Genomic DNA, 6,401 nt, shown 5'->3' with positions numbered 1-6,401 from the left:
ATGCACTAACCATGTCATGTCGTGTCATGTCATGCACTAACCATGTCATGTACTAACCATGTCATGGCATGCACTAACCATGTCATGGTGTGTCATGTCATGCACTAACTATGTCATGCCGTGTGTCACGAGCTAAGCTTGTTCAGGGCATTATGCTTGCCTGTGACCGCTTATCTCGTGTGTTTGGGATGGGTTTCCATCATGTAAATACTAGTGTAGGGTTATTTTCCAGTATTTACTTCATTGTAAGCCAAATAAGGCAGTATGACTCCTCGGTCACATTGATGTTTCCTAGTGCCAGAGTGAGAATGGCCCAGAAAGCTCTTTAGGGGAGGGTGAGTGTTCATCAATCATTGTAAAACTCACTAGCAATTGTCAACGTGCTTAGCCTACTTGCCTCCCTCGCTAAGTACAACATGTCAACGGAGGATTTGTTAATGAATTACGTTTGCTTCAATATTTACTGCTTGGTTGCCACGGCTTTCATGAATTGATTATAATTTCCGCTGCTATCTGATTGAATGTTAATGAAAGTGTTCCGTGGATGAATGTTGGTAAACAAAAGGCTGGCTAGTTAAGCAAGAGTGCTTTAGCTAGCGCCGCACGGCCCTTCACAACGGTGTGAAAAAGGCGGACCGTGACATTTGGTATCAGAGCCCAAGTCGGTGACACTTGGTGAGAGCCCAAGGTTGAGTTGCTACGTGAATTCGATTACCTTCGTTGTTGGGTTTGGGAAGCTTTTGTAGTTGACCATGGCACCAAACACTGCTGAGAGACTTGGTGCACTGGAAGCACAGGTTGAAGAGACAACCAACAATATGGCCAACGAGATGGCCCAACTGAGGGGACTTGTTGATGAGGTGATGGGATCACAGCAACATCAAGCAAGTTTGACAAGTGAAATGTCAGAGGACTTTCACCACACTGTGGAAACTTTGCAGGCCCGGATGGCTGATCTGGATGCAAAGGTGAATCTGATGGTTCTTGCTATGGGGAACTCCAACACTCCGGGAGTCAGCAAGACCAAGGTGCCAGAACCCAGGACGTATGGGGGTGCCCGTGATGCTAAGGAGTTAGAGAACTTCTTGTTTGATATGGAACAGTATTTTCGCGCTGTGAGGATGCCCTCGGAACAGGTGAAAGTGGATACTGCAACTATGTACTTGGTGGGTGACGCCAAACTGTGGTGGCGTGCTAAGTACTATGACATTGAGAATGGAAACTGTGTAATCGATAGTTGGGCAGACTTGAAGAGAGAGCTCAAGGCCCAATTTTTTCCTGAAAATGTTGAGTATAATGCAAGGAGAAAACTGAGAGATCTCAAGCATACGGGGTCGATCAGCGAATATGTGAAACAATTCTCGGCTTTAATGTTGGATATTCGAGATATGTCGGAGAAGGACAAGTTGTTCTATTTTCTTGAGGGGATGAAACCGTGGGCAAGGACTGAACTTCATAGACAAAGAGTTCAAGACTTGCCTACCGCACAAGCTGCTGCCGAACGCTTGACTGACTATGCTGGGGAGAAAACCACTTCGTCCAAAGGATTTGGCGGAGAGGGAAACAATGGAAAGTCTTTCAAGAAAGGCAAACCCAAGAATGGGGGAGCCGACTATAAAGCATCAACCTCAAAGGAAGCTTCGTCGTCTCGGGGGTTCAACACACCCAAAGGAAAGGGTAAACTTGAGTGTTTCTTGTGTCGAGGTCCTCATAGAGTCTTTGAGTGCCCTCACAAGGCATCACTTAATGCTTTACAGGCTTCCATTGCCGAACAGGCAGGGGAAGACGATGGGGAAGAAGATGAGACCCCGAGGATGGGTGCAATGCGGCAGGTGAGCGCATTGGAAAAGCAGGCGAAAGTACCAAAGGTTACACGAGCCAGAGGGCTAATGTTTGTGGACTTGAGAATCAATGGGAAGAGCACCCGCGCTATGGTGGATACCGGGGCTACCCATAACTTTGTTTCGCAACCAGAAGCTTGGAGACTCAACTTATCCTTAGAGAAGGATACAGGACGCATGAAAGCAGTTAATTCTGTAGCCCAGCCTACTCTGGGAGTAGCCAAGCAAGTTACTGTGAAGCTTGGGCAGTGGGAAGGTCATGTGAATTTTACAGCAGTGCCATTGGATGACTTTCCAGTCATTTTGGGAATGGAGTTCCTAAGGGGAACGAAGGCAGTGATGATGCCTTCGGCTGGTTCCCTATGCCTGATGGGAGATCACCCGTGCATGGTGCAAGCTATTGCAACGAAAGGAGATGATGGGAAGTTCCTTTCAGCCATGCAACTCAAGAAAGGTCTGAGGAAGGGAGAGCAGACATATCTAGCCACGATGGTGGTAGATAACGAAGTAGGCAAAGAGCTGGTGCCTACAACTATCCAAGCGGTGTTGGATGAGTACAAGGAGGTGATGCCAGATAAGTTACCTCACGAACTACCTCCACTACGGGGTGTGGAGCATGAGATCGAGTTGTTCCCAGGGGTGAAACCACCTGCAAAAGGGCCATATCGGATGGCGCCTCCAGAGTTGGCAGAATTGAGGAAGCAACTTGATGAATTATTGGAAGCGGGATATGTTCGCCCTTCCAAAGCACCATTTGGAGCACCGGTGCTATTTCAGAAGAAACACGATGGGAGCCTGCGGATGTGTGTAGACTACCGCGCGCTCAACAAGGTGACAGTGCGCAACAAGTATCCTATTCCGTTGATTGCTGATTTATTGGATCAGTTGAGTCATGCCAAGTACTTCACCAAACTTGACTTGAGGTCAGGTTACTATCAGGTGAGAATTGCTGATGGGGATGAGCCGAAGACTACTTGTGTGACACGGTATGGGGCATATGAATTTTTGGTGATGCCGTTTGGGTTAACGAATGCACCTGCAACATTCTGCACCTTGATGAACCAGGTTTTCCGTGAATACCTTGACAAGTTTGTCGTGGTGTACCTGGATGATATCGTTGTCTACAGTTCCACTCTGGAGGAACATAAAGAGCATCTGCGGAAGGTGTTCGATAGGCTGAAGGGAAACAGTCTATATGTGAAGAAGGAGAAGTGCTCTTTCGCTCAGAAAAGCATAAAATTCCTTGGTTATGTGATTGACCAAGGTCATATCAGAATGGATATGGAGAAGGTAAGGGCAATTCAAGAATGGAAGATCCCAACAACAGTGAAAGAGTTGCGTTCCTTTCTTGGCCTTGCCAACTACTACAGGAAGTTCGTAGAGGGGTATTCACGAAGAACGGCCCCTATGACAGAACTACTAAAGAAAGGTCATGGGTGGAACTGGACAGAGGAGTGCCAGGGAGCCTTTGATGACTTGAAGGATGCCATGATGAGAGATCCGGTTCTGGCTCTTCCGGATGTCATGAAACCCTTCGAGGTACAAACAGATGCATCAGACTTCGCCCTTGGAGGAGTCTTGGTACAGGAGGGACACCCTGTTGCGTATGAAAGCCGTAAGCTTAGTGAAGCGGAGCGGAAGTACACAGCTCAAGAGAAGGAGATGTTAGCGGTGATACATTGTCTCCGTGTGTGGAGGCATTACTTACTTGGGGCAAGGTTTGTGGTGAAAACTGATAATTCAGGTGTTAGCCATTTCTTCACACAGCCAAAGTTGACACCCAAGCAAGGCCGATGGCAAGAATTCTTGGCAGAATTTGATTTCTCATTTGAGCACAAGGCGGGGCGATTGAACCAAGTCGCGGATGCACTGAGTAGGAAGGCCGAACTGGCGGCCTTACAAATGGTAACGCATCTGACTTCAAGCACTGTTACCACAACGATGCGGGAGCGCATCAAAGAGAACTTAGCCAAAGATCCAGTTGCGCAGAACTTAATGAAACTTACCGAAGAAGGGAAGGCACGACAGTTTTGGATGGAAGATGGATTGCTGATAACCCATGGTAACCGGCTCTTTGTGCCACGAGCAGGTGATCTGAGAAAGACATTGTTGAAGGAATGTCATGATACCATGTGGGCCGGACATCCAGGATGGCAGCGCACTTTGGCCTTACTAAAGCGGGGGTACTATTGGCCGCACATGCTTGATGATGTGGTTGATTATACCCGAACTTGTCTCACTTGCCAACAAGACAAGGTTGAGCGGAGGAAAACGGCTGGGCTGTTGGAGCCCTTACCAGTACCGTCCAAACCGTGGGAAAGTGTCTCATTGGACTTCATCACCAACCTGCCCAGAGTGGGAGACGCAGGGTCTATACTTGTTATTATAGACAGGTTTTCGAAGTATGGTACATTCATAGCCGCACCGAAGTACTGTTCGGCCGAGGAGACAGCACAGTTATTTTTTAAGAACATTGTGAAATATTGGGGTGTTCCCCACGACATTGTTAGTGACCGAGACTCAAGATTCACTGGCAACTTCTGGACAGAACTTTTCAGAATCCTCGGTTCACAACTAGAAATCTCTTCGAGTTATCACCCACAGACAGATGGACAGACGGAGAGATTCAATGGGCTACTTGAAGAGTACTTGCGCCACTTTGTCAACGCCAATCAGAAGAATTGGGTGCAGCTACTCGATGTGGCTCAGTTCTGTTTCAATGCCCAAAAGTGCTCCACAACCAACAAGAGTCCTTTTGAGCTTGTTACAGGCCAGCAGCCACTGTTACCTCACACAGTGGATGAGCCGTACAGAGGAAAGAGTCCCAGGGCGTACGTCTTTACCAAAGAATGGAAACGAAATGCTGAGATTGCCCGAGCCTACCTCGAGAAAGCTACTAAGCGGATGAAGAAGTGGGCAGATCAGGGGAGAAGACCCCAGCACTTCAACGTAGGTGACTTGGTGCTTGTTAAGCTCAATCCTGAACAAGTCAGGTCACTACGAGGACGAGATAGGAGACTACTTCGCAAATATGAAGGACCAGTCCCCATCTTGGCCAAAGTCGGGAAGGTCTCCTACAAAATCAACCCTCCGACTTGGATGAAAGTGCATCCTGTGTTTCACGTCAGCTGCCTCAAGCCGTACAACGCCGACACTGACGATCTAAGCAGAAATCAGTCAGCCAGAGCAGAAATCAGTACAGGGCAACCTGACAGACGTGAAGTTGAAGAAATCCTTGCAGACAGAGAGTTCAAATCCTCAAGGAAGAAGCGGCAGGAATTCTTAGTAAAGTGGAAAGGCCTTGGTGACGAAGAAATTAGCTGGGTTTCGGCGGAAGACATGCAACCGTTCGTAGATGAAGTTGAAGTGTACCTAGCGTCAAAGTCTACGGGGACGTCGACCGCATAAGTGGGGGAGAATGTCACGAGCTAAGCTTGTTCAGGGCATTATGCTTGCCTGTGACCGCTTATCTCGTGTGTTTGGGATGGGTTTCCATCATGTAAATACTAGTGTAGGGTTATTTTCCAGTATTTACTTCATTGTAAGCCAAATAAGGCAGTATGACTCCTCGGTCACATTGATGTTTCCTAGTGCCAGAGTGAGAATGGCCCAGAAAGCTCTTTAGGGGAGGGTGAGTGTTCATCAATCATTGTAAAACTCACTAGCAATTGTCAACGTGCTTAGCCTACTTGCCTCCCTCGCTAAGTACAACATGTCAACGGAGGATTTGTTAATGAATTACGTTTGCTTCAATATTTACTGCTTGGTTGCCACGGCTTTCATGAATTGATTATAATTTCCGCTGCTATCTGATTGAATGTTAATGAAAGTGTTCCGTGGATGAATGTTGGTAAACAAAAGGCTGGCTAGTTAAGCAAGAGTGCTTTAGCTAGCGCCGCACGGCCCTTCACAACGGTGTGAAAAAGGCGGACCGTGACACCGTGTCATGTCATGCACTAACCATGTCATGGGGTGTCATGTCATGCACTAACCATGTCATGCCGTGTCATGTCATGCACTAACCATGTCATGTCATGTCGTGTCGTGTCATGTCATGCACTGACCATGTCATGCCGTGTCATGTCATGCACTCACCATGTCATGGTGTGTCATGTCATGTCATGCCGTGTCATGTCATGCACTGACCATGTCATGTCGTGTCGTGTCATGTCATGCACTAACCATGTCGTGTCATGTCGTGTCATGTCATGCACTGACCATGCCATGGTGTGTCATGTCATGCACTAACCATGTCATGTCATGCACTAACCATGTCATGTCATGTCATGTCATGTCATGTCATGCCGTGTCATGTCATGTCCTGCCGTGTCATGTCATGTCCTGCCGTGTCATGTCATGCACTAACCATGTCATGTCGTGTCGTGTCGTGTCATGTCATGCACTAACCATGTCATGTCGTGTCATGTCAAGCACTAGCCACACGCACTAGGCCATGAACTAACCATGTCATGTCGTGTCATGTCAAGCACCAGCCACACACACTAGGCCATGCACTAACCATGTCATGTCGTGTCATGTCAAGCACCAGCCACACACACT

This window comes from Malania oleifera, chromosome 1 (assembly GCF_029873635.1).
Source record: "Malania oleifera isolate guangnan ecotype guangnan chromosome 1, ASM2987363v1, whole genome shotgun sequence".
NCBI lineage: Eukaryota > Viridiplantae > Streptophyta > Magnoliopsida > Santalales > Ximeniaceae > Malania > Malania oleifera.
Note: the sequence above shows the minus strand (reverse complement) of the source record.